Consider the following 21,279-nt stretch of genomic DNA (forward strand, 5'->3'; position numbering starts at 1 on the left):
TCAGGGAATCCCAAACTGGGAACTATGTTTCCTGAACCCTCAGAAGGACTCGATTGCGGGGTCCTGCTTGTGCCTCCAAACTCTGCTGTATCCTTCACTCCTGTTGTCCAATAAACATTCTGTTTTACTGGCTGGCTGAGAGTCACTGTGAGTCCCAGGAAGAGGGGTGCAGGACCGGACTCCCCCACACTCCGTGACAGACCCCCGGGTACCACTGCAGCCTGGATTTAGGAATATGTGCACCCCACGAACCCCCTAAGCCCCCATGGGACCCCTAAAGCCTGGAGATTGGTATCTGTGTCCCCCCCAAAATTCTCTAAGCACCCCCAGGACCCCTACGGCCTGGACATAGGTATCTGTGCACCCCAAGGCCTCTAAGATACTCCGGACCGCTACAGCCTGGATGTAGGTGTGACGGTGCTCTCTGTGGGAGCCAGCTGAGATCACTCAATCAGGGTGAACTGCAAACAAGACAGGGCAGACAAATCCCAAATGCTGGTGGTTATTTCAATACTTAGATTTACCAAGCCAGCACAAAACAGCTTCCGTAGTACTTCATTGGTTACTTAGAAGTTTAAACCACGCAGTTCCCTTAAAGTACCCAACCTCAGGCCTCCTTCCAGACACACCTGTCAGATATGATGATGATTCCTGAAAATCTTACTTCATCATATAAAAGAAAAGATTCTTCCGATCCCAAAGGATCAGCCACATACCCAGGTTCAATTATAACTTAGATCTCACCCAAAATACATGTTATAGCCAATTCTTATTAACTAAGCTAAAATGTATTAGAAAAGAAAAGAGAGAGTTCTGGTTAAAAGATTAATAGACATATAGACTTGAATTCAATTCTTGAGGTTTAGATACATAGTAGAGGTGAGCTTGTAGTTGCCAAAAGCTCTTTTAGAAATAGTCCATAGGTTATAGTCCAATTTCCATATTCAGGGTGGCTCCAGTCAATGACTGGGGATCTCAATCCTTCTGACTTAAGGTTTCCCCTTCTTGAAACACAGAGCAGATCTGAGATGAACAAGGATCGTGTCCCAGGCTTCTTATACATTTCCAGCAGCCTTTCGGCCTGAGAAAACAATAGGCTTAACTCTCCTTCCAAACATCCTGTCAATTAGTACAGGGTAATTTATCCATTAAACAGTTCAAATACAGGTTACCACAACCTTCAAAGAGACACATAGACAATAATACTATTTCACTCAAGTGTCATCATAAATGTTAATATTCCTTTTTTGCTCTTTGAATTAAAACTATAGCAATAGACAAGACTTGTTTGCTTACATCACGAGACCTGAGCAAACATCTCCCCTTCTACCTCTAACAATGCAGACTTGCATTTTAAAGCTCTGTTCATTTACATATCTTGCTAACCAGTTCTTAAGGTTCACCCATGGGTCAGGTCAGTCGGTGAGGTGAGTTGATTAACTTCTTCTGGCCCTGTCACCTTTTAATGAGATATTAGATTATACTTACAATGTCACAGTCGTGGTGAGTCGACTGCTGCAGCTCCCCGTAGACTCTGCCTGCGCCTCTCACCGAGCTGGAGTACAGCAGTCGAGGGGAGAGCACTCGATGTGTTGCATCTACACTAGATGCAATATATCGATCCCTGCTGGATTGATCACTGCCCACCGATTCGGCAGGTAGTATAGACATACCATGAGTATCTGGTGATCAGAGCTGGACCCCGGAGGGGAACACATTGAAGGAATTCAGGGGTTAAGGTGCCTCTATTGTCAACTGTCAGGGCTGCTGTGGCTCAGAGGAGGGTGCTTGACTGCCTGACAGGCTTAGGCACCGCAAGCCTGGCAGGCGGGAGAAGTGAAGCGGCCACGGTGTGCTCGGGGTGCTCGCGCTCGGAGCAGGGGTGAGCTGGGGCGAGGGGCTTGAAGCAGGGCAGAGTGGGGATCCTGTCACAAGAGGGACGCCTCAGGGTGGCAGGGGGAGTTGCCACGGGTGGGGCACCTCAAGGTGGGTGCACGGGGGAGGAGGGCGCAAGGTGGAAGTTTCGCCTAGGGCGTGAAACTTCCTTGCACCGGCCCTGCCCCACGCCCTGCCTGCAGCCAGCCCTGCACCCCCTGCCCTGCCCTGCCCGCAGCCAGCCTCTGTCTCCAGCCAGCCCTGCACCTTCTGCCCTGCCCACACCAGCCGCATCCTCCCTGCCCTGCCTGAAGGCAGCCCCACAGCCAGCCCCTGACACACCCCTGCCCTGTCTCCAGCCAACTCCTGCCGCACCCCCCATGGCCCTGCCCAAAGCCAGCCAGCCCCCACACCTCCCCAGCCTGCACCAGCCCTGCACCCCCTGTCTGCAGCCAGCCCCGCATCCCCTGCCCTGTCTCCAGCCAACCCCTGATGCACCCCCCTGCCTGAAGCCAGCCAGCCCCGCACCCCTTGCCCTGCCTGCAGCCATACCCTACCTCCAGCCACCTCCATGCCCACTGGTGCCCTGCAGTTCCCAGGGCAGTAACCGTGCACATCTGCTTCAATGAGAGGGGCAGGGAGCAGCTGGGACCCACACATGTGCACACCCTATGGTGACCAGACAGCAAATATGAAAAATAGGGATGGGGTGGGGGGTAATAATATCCTAGATGAGAAAAAGACCCCAAAATTTGGACTGTCTCTATGAAATCGGGACATCTGGTCACCATAGCACACCCCCAGGACTCCTGAGTTCCATTGCTGGATTTCCTATTGGTTCCACTGCTGGTTGTTTTCCTTTTCCTGGGGGACTTTGGGCAAGTTGCTCCCCCCTCTAGGGCTCTGTCCCCAGCAGTCACGTGGGGATTTCATACTTTCCCATTATTGGAAAGTGCTGGGAGAATTCCCCAGCAAAAGCTGCTCTGACAGTGCTAAGCAGCATCTGACCATTCAAGGTCGGAGTGCACTGCCCGGGAGGAGTGTTTGGCTCTGGGGTTTCACTTCAGCCCCGTCTAGAGTGAGGGGCCCAACCATGGAGTTTGTCTCAAGAAGACCAAGTCTCCAATTTGTTAAGGGTGTTTTGAATTCTAACCCTGTGCTCCTAAGTGCTTGGTGTCAGTTGCAAATTTTAGAAGCATGCTCTCCACTGCATTTTCCAAATCATTCATGAAAATATAGAATAGTACCGGACCGCAGACTGATTCCTGCCGGACCCACTAGGTACACCTTCTCCATTGGACAGCCAAACATGGAGAAGGGCTCCTGGAGTCTGGGCTTTCAACCAGCTCTGCACCCACATTACACTGATTACAGCTGGACTGCATTTCCCTCGTTTGCTTCTGAGAATGTCCTACGGGACTGTGTGAAAAGCCTTAGCAACCCCAAGCTAGATCCCATCTACTGTTTACCCACCTCCACCAGGCCCAGAACCCTGCCGAAGAAGGAAAGAGGATCGGTTTGGAATGATTTGTTCTTGACAAATCCATGTTCACTAGTCTTAAGAATCAAACTATTCTGTAGGTGCTGCTGACAAACTGAGTGTTTAAGAGTGTATTGCAGGATCTCTCCAGCAATGGCAGTGAGGCTAGCTAGTTTGTAAGTCTCAGGGGTCTCTTTGTTCCCCTTTTAGAGAAAGGTCCTGTCTTGTTCATGGATGGGAAGATGTTCTTTTTCAGGGATCTCAGACGAGCACTGGGGCACAGCATCTGGTTTGTCAAGGCCACAAAAATGGAGGCAGGAACCTCTTCTCTGCTGCTGGCAAAGAACCCCAGGTACCTGAAAGACAGGGACTCACATCCCTGAATGGGCTTTTAAAAAGGCAGTGGTTAAAGATTGGCCCCGACCATTTCTTGTTTCCACAGACTAGACATTTTAGCAAACTTTAGAATTCCTTGGTGCTAAACACTGTGAAAGGCCCCTTTCTCCTTCACAGAGGGCTTTAACGCCCCTTATCTCACTCAGGCTCTCAACTGACCGGAGTTCGAGAACTGTCCCTGTTCCCACTGGAAGGATGGGAGGAGCCTGAGGTCCAGAGAAGGGAAGTGACCTACCCAAGCGCCTACACAGTAAGGCGGTGGCAGAGCCAGAAAGAGAAGCCACCAGTCCTGACTCCTGTTCTAACAGGCAATAAACCCCCCCAGAGGCAGGGATAGAACCCAGGAATCGAGATGGTGGGGAAATTTCATTGAATCCGTTTCTATCAGAAAATCCCATTCAGGCTAAACCAGTTTGTTTCTCAAAATCATAACAAGTGGGATGAAAGTTCTTTGCAAAAATATTGTATTGCAAAACAAAAGCATCTCCTGTTTGTCAGAGTGTGTTAAATTGTCTACTCGCACACAAAGAGGAGACACTTAGATCTCAAACATTAGATAAGATGCTTCAGTCTGAGCTGTCATTGCTGCTCTTAACAATTTCAAAATAAAAAAATGCAAATAAAATAGACTATTTCAGCTATTCTATTACGTGTTAATCTGCTCTGAGTAAACGTGATAGGACACCTCATATTATGCCCTACTCCTAGTGACACTCTCCAATGGATCCCCATCCTCCACCCACCGTCAGGTAGGTGCGAGCGGATCATTATTATTTCTACTTGAAAGAGGGAGAAGCTAAGGCTGAGAAAGGAGAATTGACTTGTCTTAGGTCACACAGCCAGTCAGAGGCAGAGTTGGGAATAGGACCGAAGAGCCCTGATTTTCAAACTACCCATTGGATCTTGAATTTCAGACACTGAATGACCTGAATAAAGTGCTCTCAGATGAGCTCCAGACCAACAGGAGTGACAGTAACTATTCAGCAAGTATTTGAGGAGAACTGCAATGTTAGAGAGAATCATGAATTGCTCAGAGACAACTAATGCAGAGAAGCGGCAAAATTCATGAAACACAAACATCTCTTTGACTTATAAAGAGAAAAACAAGGACCTGAGTCTCCTCCCTGTCAATAACCCCCTGCTCAACCAATCCGGCTAGAGACTGAGGAGGGGAGGCTGAGGGATCTCACCAGGGAGCCCAAAGGATGGCCCAGGTCACCGGTGGGGATCACTTCCCGAGCACTAGTTCAGCCTCACATTTTTGGGTAGACCTCCCACAGTGAGAACTGCAGAGCACTGCCCTGCAAAAAACTAAAAAAAAACCACACACACACTCTCTCTCTCCCCCTCCCTCCTGGTGTTGGGAGGGGAACAGGTAAAAGGACAAAGGAAGCAAGAGAAGAGAAAGGAGGGAGGGAGGGATGGAGGAAGAGGTGAAACAAAAAGGAGAAACCCTAATGTCCCCAGTGATTCTAAGGGACAAAATCCCAGGTGCAGAATAAAATCCTGCCTCCTTAAGCTCTTGTTTTCCATGCATCGAATTCACCTGTCACCAGATGGATAAGACTGAACAGGTTTCAAACCTCCAGGAGGCTCTTACCTTCTAAACAGGGACGGCTGTTTTCTAGTAAAATCACTACAAGGGAAGGAGAAAACTCAGAAGAGGTTCCTCCTGACGCTCACGTCTGTGAACCCGAATACTCTCTCAGTCCTCAAAGAGAGACTTGGAGAAAGAGACTTGCTGAAGCAAAGCCACAGGGGTCTCTGAGGTTTCCCTGGCCCCTCGCCCCTGTCCTGCCTCCATAGGGCATTGCAAGGGCACCGAATTGCCATATTTTGGGACCACTCTCCTTTCTCCTTCACAGAGGCTTTAACGCCCCTTATCTCACTCAGGCTCACGACCGCCCAGAGCTCGAGAATTGTCCCTGTTCCCATTGGACAGATGGGGAGGAGCCTGAGGTACAGGGAAGGGAAGTGTCCTGTCACCAGATAGATCAGATTGAACAGGTTTCAAACCTCGAGAAGGCTCTTACCTTCTAAACAGAGACAGTTGTTTTCTAGTAAAATCAGGAAAAGAGAAGGGGAAAACTCAAAAGAGATTCCTCCTGGTGCTCACGTCCGTGAACCCGAATACTCTCTCAGTCCTCAAAGACAGACCTGGAGAAGGAGACTTGCTGAAGCAAAGCCACAGGGGTCTCTGAGGTTTCCCTGGCCCCTCGCCCCTGTGCTGCCTGGCTGATGTCAGTATCTCTCTGTGAGGTCACCACCCCCCATCACCTTGGACCAATAGTTTTAGGTCCTGCAAAAGGCCTTTGTGATGTCACTTCCACGCCCCTCCCTTGATGTGCCAATATCCTGCCCCTGGCCAGGCTCTTTGAAGGTTTGAGCTACTCCCTGTGGACACCCCACTCAAGGAGCGTTCGTTCTAGGCAGCAAGCCGGCTAGACAGGAAAACATCAGACACTGCTCCCAATGCTACACTCAGTGTCCCAGAAATTAGTCGACTTTATGGCCAGAAGAGACCATTAGAGCATCTAATCAGACCCCCTGCATATCACAGGCCTCCTGCATGGCACAATAGCTACTTTTGGGGGAAAGGCATCTAGTCTTCATTGAATGACATCACGGGATGGAGAATCCTCCACTTTCCTTAGTAGCTTGTTCCTGTGGTGAATCATCCTCGCTGTTGACTATTTGGGGCTTAGTTCTAACATGAATTTGTCTCATTTCACCTTCCAATCATTGGGTCTTGTTATGTCTTTCTCTGCTCCATTCAAGAGCCCTTTAATACCCAATTTTTTCTCTCCATTAAGGCACTTCAACACTTCAGTGAAGTCACCTTTCAATCTTCTTTTGATAAGCTAAACAGGTGGCGCTCTTTCAATAGCTCACTAGAAGGCATTTTTCTCCAGCCCTCAGAACATTTTGGTGGCTTTTTGCTGCCCCAGCTCCAATTTCACAGTATCTTTTTCAAATGAGGACACCAAAACTGGAGGCAGTATTCCAATATCAGTCTCATTGATGCCATGTCACCTCCTGTGATGTTATTAACATAATCTGTAACTTTATAGATCACCATTGTGACCACGGTTCTGTATTTGCAGCCTATATGATTGAAAGGTTGTCGTGAAAGGGGTCTATGGAGAGGTTCTGATTGGCTGATTATAATTATGCTATGTCTAGATGTGTATCAATTTTGTAGATGAAGTTCTGAATATTGGCTCTATGCTGTCTGTATTCAAACTTGTGCTATGTTTCCGAGGAACACCCCAGCCAGACAAGTTGGTGTCAGTTCTGCCTAGCCTGCTTGATGGCCCATTAAGGACCATCAGCTCTACAATCAACCCATTGAGAGAAGGCAGATACGTCTTGTGGCTCAGGAAGGTATGCAGGGACATGCCTATGGACAAAACTCAAAGGTTTTTCTATGCCATGTGCTGGATAGAGTGTCCTTGGGACAAAGAAAGCAAAGACCACATGGCAAGAGACTGTAAAAGGCTGATGCCTCGTCTCCATCTTGTCTTCAATCCTGCTTTGTACCTCTGAAGGGATTTTGCTACAAACTGAAGCTCTGTACAAAGGACTGAATGACCCATCCCAGCTGTGGATGGACTCCAGAGACTTGATTTGAACCTGCAGTTTATTCCATCACTGCTACAAGCCTGAACCAAGAACTTTGCCATTACTGTATGTGAAGGGTTAAAATTCATGTCCATTTTATATAACAACCTGGTCTATGGATTGTCCCAGCTCTTTTCCAGACCCAAAGTCCAGAGTATAATCAAGGGACCAGAAGCCTAGCAAATAGTGATCAGCTAAAAGAAAGCTGGGGTAAACAGAAAGCCTTGCTTGCTAAAATAGGCTTGGTCAGCAAATTGCCAGGTGTTGGAGCTAAGAACTAAATCATTGTGTCTTATTCAAAGCTGCAGATTGAACAAAGAATCCCTGTTCCTATTGTGTAAGTCTCTTCTGTAGGGAGACGTTCTTCCCAGAGATCCAACCTTGAGTTTATGAAAAGTTGGCAGATGTCAGTATAAGATATGGCATCCTTCCACCTCCCTTCCCAGGGACCAATGCCTTGCCTTAAGACACACAGAAAACAATCTTTATTGCCATATACTTTCACTGTTTCTTTGCTTTAACCCCTAGGAATGTACCTGGAGGACAATCAAAGGAGTTGCTCCTTTCCTATGGACCTCAAATCAGAATTCAGCATAGATATTTTATACTAATAACATTTTATCAAAGTATTCATGAAATGTTAACTTGCTAACTTGAGACCATGGGTGGAGACATTATGTAACCTGTTAAACTTTGGCTACTGTGCTTATCATGTCTTGCAGCAAAACCTATCCCAGAGTTTGGAACTCCCTACCCCGTCACTTTCCCCCACCCATGGAAAATCTATATATGCTATTTTAATCAATTTAGAGTGTCTCTGAGCCTAATAAGCAAGGTGACACTCTGCCAGTGCTGTGTGTAATAAACTCCTATTCTTGCCCTCTACACGGTGGAGATTTATGTCCTTCACAGACACCTGCTGAATAAAGAGGAGATTCAGCATCCAGCTTGGCTGAATGTGTCTTCTCTCCCCACAGCTTGGTGATCTTCCGAGGAAATGGAGAAGACTGCCTTTGCCTAGCTGTACATTGCTTGCAAAAGAAACAAGTCTTTTTGGTGGCAAGTGTTGAAAGGAGCCATTAGACAAATGTGGAGAAAGGAAAAATGTCCCCCAACTCAACTGGCATCTGTGGATGCTGAAGTCACAACACAAAGTGCTAAACAGTATATGAGCACAGGCTGGTTTCAGAAGAGTCTCTACCAAAGCCTTTTCCACCAGCAGGGGCCTCTCTGTGCACAGAACTCCTGGTAATGTGATGGCTGCAGGCAGTGGAGAACTTTATTTTGGCATCTGTTTGTCAGTGAACATCTACAGAGGCTGTTTAAAGGTCTCTAGATAGTGATCTTTGGGAAGAGCTGGCTGAAGTGTCTTCGTACTAACCAGGAGATCCTGGCTTGGCATGCCAGTTCTTCCTTGCAAGTCTTGAGGGAAATGGGGAATGTCTGTAGTTTGGAATTTGCAGGTGTTGTCCTGGACCATCAAAAGGAACAGTTGCAAGTACTTTCCCAAGGCAGGCACCTTGGCTTAGCTGGCTAAAGCACCTGTCTAGTAAACAGGAGATCCTGGGCTCAACTCCCAGTGGTGCCTTGTTGTATGGCTTTTGTCTCCTCTGCTCACATTTTCCTGTGTCTTTCTAGGAAACAGAAGAGACCTCCCTTGGTATCCAAGTCATTACTTCCTAAGGAAAAGGCTTCTTTGGAGAGAAACGTTGGAAAGAATCAAATCACAAGCCTGGAGTTGATGAAAAGGCTGCTGTGACTGGCATTGGCATGGTGGTTGCTTTGACTGCAATTGCTGCAACATAAAAGCCTGCACCACAAGTCCTTGTGATTCACTGGGGATGTCCACACACAGATGTAATGTCGTCTTCCTTTTGATTGTCACTGATGAAAAATGGAGCAGCTGGGAGAAAAGTCCCAGAGGCACTTGCCAGGTAAAGTGGAGCTTAGAGATGCAGCACCCAGTGGTGGTGCCTTGCCAAATGTGTCCGCTCCTCCCACTTTTTGGTCAATCTTTTGAAGAAGCAGAGAAGACTGCCTCTGCCTTGCAATGCAAATGCTTCCAAAAGAAACCGGTCATTTTTTCTGACAAGTGTTGGAAGAGGCACCTAAGAAACGTGGAGACAAGGAAAAGGTCATCGTAACTCAACTTGCATCCATGGCTCTTGAGGCCACAACGCAGAGCACTGAGCACTGTACGACCACAGCTGGGGACAGAAGGGTCTTTTTCAAAGGCATTTTCCACTAGCAGGGTCTTCTCTGTGCACAGAATTCCTGATAGTTTGATGTCTGCAGGCACTGGAGATCACTATTTTGGCATCTCTCTCTCTCTCTCAGTGAGCACCCGCTGTGGTTGTTGAAAGTCTGTGATGGGATCTATGGGATGCAACCTGAACAGTGGGACCCCTGAGCCCTTTGTCCCACCACCTGGACTCCCTCTCACACATGTGATGCTGAGACAAGCTGTGAAGCTCTGGCAGATATTGCACTTACACAGACATCCGTAGATAGGGACACAGCCAACTGAATTACATGAATGCTTCTGCAGCCACTCATAACACTAATGATAGAAAGTCGCCCTCCCCACAGGTCTGTAGCCTTGCACCCCTGGATCATACCATCTTTCCTTAATCAGAAGCCTGATCAGTGTGAGTTTATTACACAGGGTCCACCCCTCCCTCACTGTGAATAGTACATGAACCAGCCTTGTAATGGAGCTGAGATTTCCTAAGAACTTCAAGCAAAATACACCAGTTTAAGTACTGCATAAAACAGATTTATTAACTACAGAAAGATGGAGTTTTAAGGATTGTAAGTGGTAAGAATAAAAGATCAAAGTAAATTACCATGGAAATTAAAGATAAATTCACAATCTAAACTTTACACCTTATTACACTAGGGCGTAGTTCAGTTATGCACACAGGAAGGCTTAATGCTCGAGCTGCTGCACATGCTGGGCAGGCTTAAGGTCGGGCTCCCCATGGCAGGAGAGAAGAAGACTCGGCCCCTGGAGGGGCAGGCTGGGGCTTCCTGGATCCCATTTGCTCACAGGCAGCGCCCTGCCCCCACTCCCAAGTCATCCATGGTGACCCCAGGTCGGCCAGAATGGAGCAGCAGTTTTCACTTCACTACGTCCACTTATGGCTTACAGGCAACTCCCAGACTCACCACAGTCCACCATCTCGGCCAGAAAGGAGCCCACTCAGCCTCACCATTGCTGCTTTTCCTTCTCCCCAGAACCCTGCTTCTCCTGGGCTGCAAGGAGCGATCCCTGGGATGCCAACAGGCAGCCACAGGGGTCTGTCTCCCAGCAGCCAACCGCACCTCCATGGGTTCAGCCCTCAGAAGGGCAGGTGGGAGTTTCCTGGATCCCAGTTGCTCACAGCCAGCCCAGCCTCCACCTCTAAAACCATCAGTCACGACCCCAGGTTGGCCATAAAGGAGCCGCCATTCTCCCCTTGGACTCAGCTTTGCTTGTTTTCCTTTCACCCAGAACCCCGCTTCTCCTGGGCTGCAAGTAGCCATCCCTGGGAAGCCAAGAGGCAGGCACAGGATTCTACCTCCCAGCAGCCAACCGCACCTCCCCAGGCTTTGCAGAATGAAGGGTGGTGCTCTACTAACCCCACTTAGCCGCACAGCTTCTTCCCTGCCTTCCTCAGCTCAACTTTCCTCTGTTGCCCCATTCCTGCCTCACTTCCTCCTTTGGCCAGTCACACCAAGGAGCCCAGCAGGAAGTGACAGCCTCTATAGGCCAACCTCCAACAGCAGAGGTGGCCAAGCCACAAGCCTCCAAATGGTGACTGGCCTAACTACTCTAGGTTCTCCAGCCTGACACCAAGGTGCTTTCTCCACTGCTGTCAGCATCCTCTGTCATGCAGGGGTTGGAGTTATTCCAGGGACAGGCCAATAAGAGGAGTGGCCTTTCTGAACAACAAGGGGATCTGGGAAAAGGAAGCCAGCATGTTTCTGCCTGGTTTTGAACCATGGACCTTTTGCGTCTTAGGCAAATGTGATAACCACTACACTACAGAAACTCCACCTACTTGGCTGTTGATCACTCTGGCACAGACCGATGGACAAATCTAGAGAATGTGGTGGTAGCCCCTCAATAGGTCAGCTGGCAGAGCAGAGGACTGGAGCCAGCACTCAGGAAGTCATCCTTACCTCGCCCGTGTGACTCCAGCTTGAGGGAGAGTTTCTTTTTCTTCTCCTTGCTGACAAAGAGCAAGAGAAGAATGAAAGGTCAGGTGGGCCAACTCGGTGCAGAAGCCCATGCTGTCTTTTCCAGCTGCATAGCCTGAAATGAGGGACTCATGGCAGTTAAAGGAACTGCTTGCACTCTCAGAAAACATCCCGCCCGTACATAAAGGAGGATAGAAGAGCATGTTAGTCTAGCACGCTCCCAACTGAACTGTTTCAGCAGCGGCTAGGTTTCTTTTTGGCCTGTTACTTTTCTGTCTGGGATGTTGTTGTCAGCTGTGGCACAGAAAAAGGACATCATTGCGAGCTGCCCATGAAGATAAGATTAACTTTTGCCTTCCTTGCTCGGCTTTACTAGCTTCCTCACCCTATTCCTGCCTTAGTTCCTGTGTTACCTGAAGGCAATGGGGGCCCAGCAGTACGAAGAGGAAGTTAGACAGCTAGACCCTGGTGGCAAAAGTTCTACCACCGCTTGCCACCCCACTCTCTTCTCCCAGCTTCACATATTGACCGCCAGGGACTTGGTGCCCAGCAGCGCAATGGAAGGCAGTGGACAGAGCCACCCTCGCCTTGAAGCTCTGGCTCATTTAACCGTATCTTCAGTCGCTGATGGCCAATGAGAGACCAACAGCGCTAGCTATTTTAGCACTTGAAAATGCCATTGGTCAGTCATTGGATCTCTTTAATGCTGTTACATAACAAATGAAAATAGAATCTCAGTGTGACATTCTGTACCTTTGGGGGAGCGTGCTGTAACCGCCATATTCCTCATTTTCATATAATCTTGATCTTATATACAGAGCATGCCTTGTAAGGCATCAGGGGAAAGGATATGATCTGCTGAAAGTCATTTCTCTACCCATAGATGTTTACCATTCATGCATATGAAGTTATGAGAATTGTGCAGTGTGGTTGTCACTATGCTGTAAGGTGGGGGAGTCAGCCAAATATTAGCTCCCCAGTGACAACAGCAAGGAAAGTAACCAACACCCGGACAGGGTGTTAAACAACCCATCAACAGCCATTGTTCAGTAAGGGAGCTACAGTGCAATCACTTACCTGCAAGAGGACACCCCAGGGGAATTGCTCAGAGTTGCTTGGAGAGACGCAGTGATGCTCACCTGACTCTGAAGGGGGAGCAAAGCAAAGAGGGAAGAAAGGACATGATAAAAGCAGAGACATTTGCCATGCTTTGTCTCTCTCTCGTCCACCTACATCTACAGACACCCCCACACCAAGCAAGTGAAGTGCTGATGAAAGGGGAGAGCCTGGCTGAAAAGCCACCAGCTGGCCTGTGGTGAGAAGCATCTAAATTTGTAAGGGTATTGAAAGGGTTAAGATCAGCTTAGAGTGCATTTTGCTTTTATTTCACAAAAACAACGAGGAGTTCGGTGACACCTTAAGAACTAACAGATTTATTTGGACACAAGCATTCGTGGGTAAAAAGCCCTCTTCTTCAGATGCATGGAGTGAAAATTGCAGATAGAGGCATAAATATATATTGGAACGTGATGTAAAGGGAGTTACCATACAAGGGGAGAACCAGTGTTGAAGGCTAATTCAGTCAGGGTGGATGTGGCTCTCTCCCAGTAATTGACAGGGAGGTGTCAATACCAAGAGAGGGAAAATTGCTTTTGTAGTGAGCCAGTCACCCCCAGTCCCTCTTCAAGCTCAAATTAATGGTGTTAAGTTTGCAGATCAGTTGTAACTCTGCAATTTCTCTTTGAAGTCTGTTTTTGAAGTTTTTTGAATAGCTTCTTTTAAATGGCTACTTTGAATGGCTACGTTTAATTGTGTTATTGAATATGAACATGCAAATGTGTTATGGAAGTCCCATGTGGTCTAGTGGTTAGGATTCTTTGCTTTTACCCAGGCAGCCTGGATTCAATTCCCCACACAGGAACAATGCAGAGCTTCTCCTTGGAGGGGAGGTAGGAAACAAAAAGAATGGGAAGGGATCCTGCCAGCAGCAGAGCTGGATAGAATTGGGAGCAGTACTGGATTTGACATGGTGCCATAGTGCTAGGCCCAAGCTCTGAAGGGACCTGTAACAGTAACTTCCTCCCCTCTGCAGAAAGGGAGCCTCAGAGCAGCCTGGATTCAGAAGGGGAGCTGAGACCCCACAGGGCCCTGGGAGCTATAGTTCCTTGGCCAGCTCCCTACCTTGGAGCAGAGAAGGAACATTTCCCAGCATTCCCTTGGCTGCTATCAACAGGAAAGGGAGGGGGGAAGCTGTGAGACTTCATGCGCTGCAGCTTGCTGTGGCTGGGGTGCTGGCTGCTAGAAGCGGGTGCCACCTGTGAATAGGGAAGAGGTGTGACCAAGGAGTAGAAGGCTTTGGCCCAGGTAGCGCCCTCAGAAGACTTCCCCAGACGGGCTTAGGGATGCTGGTGTGACCTCGCCTGGCAGCCCCCAAAGAAGGAACTGGGTGGACTAACTGGACAGGGCCCCTCTCTATCTGAAGCTGGGCAAGGGAGGTATGTGGATCCCACCAGAAGGTAAAATGGTAAGTAAGGAAGGGGAGGTTCTACTGGACCTGGACAGCTTCAGATACAGGACAGGAGGATTTCCACTTCTGAGCCATGAAAATAGAAATTGACTTTTCCTTTCCAGATGTATCTAATATTCAGAAAGGGAATCTAGCCCCTGCCTTCCAGATCTGAACACCTCAAAATCAGGAGTGCTCAAGCTCAATTTGGGCAGCTGTTACTTCATTTCTCCCAAATCAAATATGCTGATGCACTGTCATTTACTGTAGAAAAAGTAGGAGAAAATTGAGCAACAAACGTTGGGGTCTTCCCAGTGCTAACTGGGGCTGGAATTGCTATTTTCAATAGCCATTACACTTTTTTTTTTAGTTTTGTTTGTTTAAAAGGAAGACAGTGATATTGCACTGGCAAATTCCCCATAGAAACAAAGAATGGAACAAAAGAATAATAAAGGCACCTCAAATTTCCTCATTTATGTAGGACAGTCTTATTAGATGGATCCAGACATCTTCCAATCACAGAAGCTGAAAATTGTTCCACTTTACTGCAGTTCTGTAACCATGCAGGAACCTAGAGGAGGAAAGTGCCTAACTCCAAAGTCTGCAGCTGCCTAGGGCCAGTGCTGAGGATTTAGAGTCCCTAGTGCTGCCCTTGCAAGGTTCAAGCATGCTCAGCCTTGGCATTGCCTCTGCTCCTGCGGCTAGTAGCTGCAGCTGTCTAAGGCTGGCCTCTGGCAGTTGCCTCATGGCTGTAGCTAGAGAAGTTACAAGTGGCTCTATGACTGTGGGGCCAATAAGCTAGAGCACCTAAAGACACTGGAGTTAACCTCAAGGAACAGAGGTCACCAGTAGGAAAGGAATGTCGGGGGAGCAGGGAAGGCAGGAGCAGGTCAGGCTTGCAGAGGGAGCTTCCAGCTGGTTGGGAGCATGTCCAAAGTAGAAAGGAAACAAGTATGGGGAGAGGTGGTGGTGACCAGGTAGCAGACTAGCATGTAGATGGGAGCAGAGGGAGAGACGCTGGTGTCTTCAGATTCCCAAGGGCTAAGTCCTCACTTTGGGGAAATGGTGTTTGCAGGTGGCTTGCTCACATGGCAGGATGGGGGCTGAGGGAGGGATCTGTCAGAACTGATCAGGTGTCTGCTGGCTTTAGGACTTTGAGCTGAGACTAGGACCACATGCAGTGACTGGTGACATGGGGGGGTACTGGAGACATGGCTAGAGAAGGTCTGAATGAGGAAAGAGATAAATCTGTGGGGAGTTTCCTTGGTCACTATGAAAGTTCTGCTCACTGTGGACACTGGTAAACCCACATGGGTGTACAGCTCAATAAGAAAACCCGTGGGCTGAGGGAGCTGTGTATGGCAATGCATATAGTCATGGAGAGGTGTGTGATCAAAATGAAAAATGTCTCTGAGGTTCAGTACCGGGTATACGAAGGCACCAATGGCATTGCCCCACCAGGCCCACACTCGGAGCCCACAGTGACTACACTGGGGCCCACAAATATGTTTGGTGCCAGGGCCAACAAAAGGTTAATCCAGCCCTGACTGCCTGAGCACTATTTCAGCCTCATATTTTTGGGTCGAACTCCCACAGTGAGAGCTGCAGAGCACTCCCCCGCAACACACACGCACACACTCGTCCTGGTGTTGGGAGGGGAACAGGAGAAAGGACAAAAGAAGAGATGAAGAGAAAGGAGGGAGGGACAGGTGGATGGAGGAAAAGGTGAAACACAAAGGACAAACCCTAATGTCCCCATGATTCTAAGGGACAAAATCCCAGGTGCAGAATAAAATTCTGCCTCCTTAAGCTCATGTTTTCCATGCCTAGAATTCAACTCTCACCAGATGGATCAGACTGAACAGGTTTCAAACCTCCAGGAGGCTCTTACCTTCTAAACAGGGATGGCTGTTTTCTCGTAAAATCACTACAAGGGAAGGAGAAAACTGGAAAGAGGTTTCTCCTGGCGCTCACGTCCGTGAACCCAAATACTCTCTCAGTCCTCAGACAGACCTGGAGAAGGAGACTTGCTGAAGCAAAGCCACAGGGGTCTCTGAGGTTTCCCTAGCCCCTGGCCCCTGACTGATGTCAGGATCTCTCTGTGAGGTCACCACCTGCTCACCAATAGTCTTTGACCAATAGTGTGAGGTCCTGCAAAAGGCCTTTGTGATGTCACTGCCACACCCCGCCCTTGCTGTGCCAATGTCCTGCCCCTGGCCAGTCACTTTTGAGCTTTGAGCTACTCTCTGTGGATCACCTCACTCAAGGAGCTTTTCTATAGAGCATCCTCAGATGTCTAAGCACACGAGTGCCTTGGCAATGAACTGACACACATGGCACCAAGATGAGATCATTAGTAGACTAACCTATAGGAGAAGGACACCCCAGCATTAGTAGGGGAGAAATCCCTACTGAACATGCATTACACCTAGCAGCCCCTGCGTGGGGTCGGGCGGGGGCTGCGGAGGGGGGAGACCTGGGAAAGGGATGGATGGAAAATGTCTGTGCAGCCGGGACATGGCCGGGTTGCGAGGGGAGAAGAGCAGGTGACCCCTGAGGAGCGGGGAGAAAAAGGGAGGGCTGAGATCCCCTCGGAATTACCACTGCCCCCTCCGTGGAGACCCCCCTCCTCTCCTGTCCTGCCCCCTTTCTCCCTAGAGAGCAACAAGCAACATCCAGGCTGACACCCCCTTCCCTCAAACCACTGAGAAGTTCCCTGTTCCCCTCCCCCCATTGTGCCCCATTTTCTCTCCTCTTTACCAATGGCCAGTTCAGATCTCAGGTTTGGGGTGTTTCCCCCCATTTTCACCTGCAGTGATTTGTCCTTGTGTAGGTGGGAAATGGTTCCCCCGAGTGATTTCTGAACTGGGCAGAGGCTGGGGGGGGACTGAGACAGGGACACCTCTGGGCTGGGCTGGGGGGGCCACTCTCTGCTGGCAACAGGGCGTGGGAAGGGCCAGGAAGGGGAGGGGGGATCAAGTGTCCCCCATAGAGAGGGTCCAGCCCCAGGCTGCTACCAGTAGCACATTCCTATCCTGGCCGGGGGGGGGCTTTCTCCAGCTGGGACCTGCCCCCTAGGCAGCCCCAGGCTCTGACCGCACCCGCCCCGCCTGGAGCCCCCAGTGAGTGAGAGACCCCGGAGGGGGAGGGGGAGGGAGCTCTGGGCCCTGACAGGAAAGTGACTCTCTCCCCTCAGATCTTGATGTTTTCCTCTCATGTTATCAAATATGCAGTTTGTGACACAATTTCTTTGCAAATCTCAAAGATTCAAATAAAATAACCTAAACATTTGCCCCACTTCTCTCTAGTTGTCTATTTCTAATTGAATATGCCCTGAGATTTTCCTGTCTCTAATTATAAAATAATAAGAAAATCTCAGATTTACACCTTTTCTCAGATTATTGAACACAAAATGTTTGCAAATGTTGCCCATTGCCTCTTTATTCATTTATCAAGTATTCACGTGAAACACTCAGATTTTACCTCCTATCAACAACTGATATAAAATCCCTCTGATTTTCCACTTTCCTCTCTATAATTTGCAAAATGGATCCAAAATCTCTGATTTCCACCCTTTGTCTTTCATTTCTGAACACTGATCTGAAAGCTCAGGTTTTCCCTCTGTGTCATTATCAAATGTCAATTAACAATCCTCTCAAGTTTTGTGCTGTTCCTTATGTTTCTAAATCCCAAAAACTTCTTCCTTCGGGGGAACCTGTTGCCCTGAGTCGCTCTCCATTCTGGATGTTGCAGGGGATTAAATTTCCCAGTGATTGTCTTTCCCCTCTCCTTTGAGGATCATTTGTTCCCTCTTTTAGCTCTGTTAGATATTTGCCAAAGAAAGAGACCAGCCTGATATTTAATATACATCAAAGCCAGAGGCCTCCCCCTGTTTGGGGATCAGTGGTTCGCAGCTGGTAGTGGGAGAGTTGGCTGGCCCCTTTTCTTTTCTCCAGCTGGCACAGGATGAGGGGGTCACTCTGAGTGCAGCATGTCTTGAGAAGTATCCCAAACCACAAGACAAATGGTCTCTGTGAAGGGTTGCTTCCCACAGTGCTAAGATGTAGCCAGGATCCATGGCAGGATCCATGGTGGCTACTATTTGCTAGTGACAGGCCACGGAAATTTCTTACCTATTTTGCCCCTCCATGCCAGGCCTGCACAACATACGGCCCACGGGCAACGTGCGGCCCGTGAAGTCTCACTGTGCGTCCCGCAGTCGGGAATCAAAGGGTTCTGGGCTGCCCGTAGCCGCGGGGAATCCAAACCCCTTAAAAGTTCAGCCGCGGCCGGGATTCAAAAGGTTCTGAGCTGCCCGCAGCCGCAGGGAGCCCAGAGCTCTTTAAATCTCAGCCGCGGCCAGGATTTATAGGGCTCTGGGCAGGCGGGCGGGGAGCTCAGAGCTCTCTAAATCCCAGCCACCAGGGCCGGCTTTAGGCCAATTTAACCAATTCCCTTGAATCGGCCTCGCTCCTAAGAGGACCCCGCACCCAAGCCCCAGTACCAGCAAAAGCCAGTGCGCTGTACCAGGGTGGCCCAGTTTCCCCAGGGGGCAATTTAAAAGGCCTGGGGCTCCCAGCAGGGGCTGGAACCCCAGGCCCTTTAAATTGCCACTAGAGCCCTGCTGCTGGAGCCCTGGGGTATGGCTGCGGGGCTCTGGGGGCTATTTAAAAAGTCCAGGACTCCCATTGCTTCTACCTCCCCGGCCCTTTAAATTGCCACTGGAGCCCCACCGCTTCCCCAGGGTTCCCGCGGCTATTTACAGAGCTGGGGCAGTGGAAGCAGGGGCGCCCCGGGCCCTTGAAATAGCCCCCAAGCCCCAGGCTGCTGCTGCTACCCTAGTAGGAGAGGGGGGAGGAGGAGGAGGAGGAGAAGAAGGAGGCACTCACCATAGAGGATGGGCTGTACCCGCTGTACCTGCACCCCCTGCCCTGCCTGCAGCCAGCCCCTGCCACACTGCCTGCCCTGCCTGCACCAGCCCTGCACCCCCTGCCCTGTCTCCAGCCAACGCCTGCCACACTGCCTGCCCTGCCCGCACCAGCCCTGCACCCCCTGCCCTGTCTCCGGCCAACCCCGTACCCCCTGCCTTGCCTTCAGCCCTGCACCAACCCGTCTCCAGCCAACCCCTGCCGTACCCCGCTGCCTGAAGCCAGCCAGTCCCGCACTCCTTTGTCTCCAGCCCTGCCAACCCGTGCAGCACCCTCCCTGTGGCCCTGCCTGAAGCCAGCCAGCCCACCCCACACCTCCTGTCTCAAGCCTGCCCCACACCCCTTGCCCAGCCTGCAGCCAGACCCTGCCTCTCGCATCCTCCCCCTCCCCCACCTCCAACCAGCCCCATGTTCACTGGTGCCCTGCAGTTCCCAGGGAAGTAACCCTGCACACCTGCTTCAATGAGATGGGCAGGGCAGCTGGGACCCACACATGTGCACCCTAGCACACCCTAAGGGAGTGGCAGAGCTCATTTCTAGTTCAGACCCATCATTTTAAAAAAGAACTTTTAGGTAGGGTTAACATACATCTGTACTTTCCCGGACATGTCAGGCTTTTTGGTTCTTAAATCGCCATCTGGGAGGAAAATACGGACGTATGGTAACCCTACTGGTACAAAAAATACATACTGTGGCAGAACTTTTTATAGGGAACCGGTTGTTAAGAACTGAAAGGCTTTTTTTTCCCCAATCATCCCTGCGGGGCCCAGCCAAAAATGTTCAAATTGGGCCCCGCACTTCCTAAAGCCGGCCTGCCAGCCACGGCCGGGATTCAAAGGGCTCTGGGCTGCTCGCAGAGATTCCCGGCCGCAGCTGAGGTTTAAAGGTTTCAGGGCTCCCCACCACCACGGGCAGCCCACAGCCCTTTGAATCCCGGCAGCAGCTGAGATTTAAAGGGCTCAGGGATCCCTGTGGCTGCAGGCAGCACAGAGCCCTTTGAATCCTGGCGGCAGCTCCAGGGGATGGAGTGAGGCTGGGATTTCAAGGGCTCAGGCTCCCCTCAGCAGCAGGAGCTCTGGGACCTTTAAATCCCTGCCCCAGCCCTGAAAAGCTCCGGGTTCCCCAAGTCGTCAGAGCCCCAGGCCCTTTAATTTGACCCAGAGGGCTCCCAGCCACCTCTTTGGCTGGGAGTCCCTGGTTGATTTAACATCAAGTAACACCTCCCCACCACCAACCTTCCTTTTTGACCCACAGCTGTTTTGATGAGGCGGCGCTGGGGAAGGAGGGTTTGTTTCTGCAGGGCTGGGCGAGGTGATTCCGCCAGGCTGGGAGGTCCTGAGTGGGGGGTGTTTCCGCAGGGCCGGGGGGTTTCGGTCCTCAGCTGTTTTCTTTGGAGTATTGTGGTCCTCGCTGTTTTACTCAAAGTACTGTACAGGAACTTTTCAGGGGGATTAAGGCAAAATGCCACATTTATTAGTAATACAGGTATCAATTAATACTCTATGATATGCACATGAGATATATATCACAGTCATGCATTCACGCACACACACAGACATAAACACACTCCGTCTTGCTTTTGTTACCAACTAGTTGCTCCCCTTAACTGCACTGGCCAGGTGAGTTAGATGGGGGAGGGGTGGAGCCGGGCTTCTACCGATCCAAATCGATGGTCCGATGGTGACAAGACGAGATCCGGGGTCCTTCTGCAAGACACCTCGCATTTATAGCAGCTTCCCTCTTATGCAAATCTAGACCAGATTCAAAATCTGGGTCTGCGTCCGTTGGTCTTTGTGCTGCTTTTCTCTGGGTGTTGTCCCAATGCTGCTCAAAAAGGGTGTTTTCTAAAGAAGGTGCTTGCTTCTAATCCCTGAGGCCATCAATATGTCTGCTCTTCTTTATTGGGCCCACTTGACAAGTTGTATTGTCCTTTGCTCTGGCTCCCATTCCCTCTTCAACTGTTGTAGCTGTCTGGAGGTGGGTGTCTTCCAAGCCTCACTCATTCACACCTCATTCAGTCAATAGAGCAATTGATTACAGAGTGCGGGGGAAGATCTTATTCTACTTCTAGCAAAAAGGTACATGTTTTCTTTTACTTTAACTATACTATCCTTAGGGGCTATAACATTTGATACAAAGTTTTCTACCAATTTTCTATATAGGGATCTAATACAAAGTTGTATGAAAATAGAGAGGCACAATGCCAAGTCATATGAATTACAAAATAACATCATGCCGGATGCAATGTCATAAAGATAAAGATACTTAATACAAAATAACACAATGCAACG

General features: G+C 49.7%; 1 non-coding gene across 1 annotated transcript; it reads right to left on the reverse strand.

The window, feature by feature from the left end:
- Positions 1–11,333: 11,333 nt before the first annotated feature.
- On the reverse strand, positions 11,334–11,406 carry TRNAL-AAG (transfer RNA leucine (anticodon AAG)). Its single transcript has one exon. It is a non-coding gene; the product is annotated as a tRNA-Leu (tRNA).
- Between the last annotated feature and the right edge of the window lie 9,873 nt (positions 11,407–21,279).

The sequence above is a fragment of the Gopherus flavomarginatus genome, chromosome 20 (assembly GCF_025201925.1).
Source record: "Gopherus flavomarginatus isolate rGopFla2 chromosome 20, rGopFla2.mat.asm, whole genome shotgun sequence".
Lineage (NCBI taxonomy): Eukaryota > Metazoa > Chordata > Testudines > Testudinidae > Gopherus > Gopherus flavomarginatus.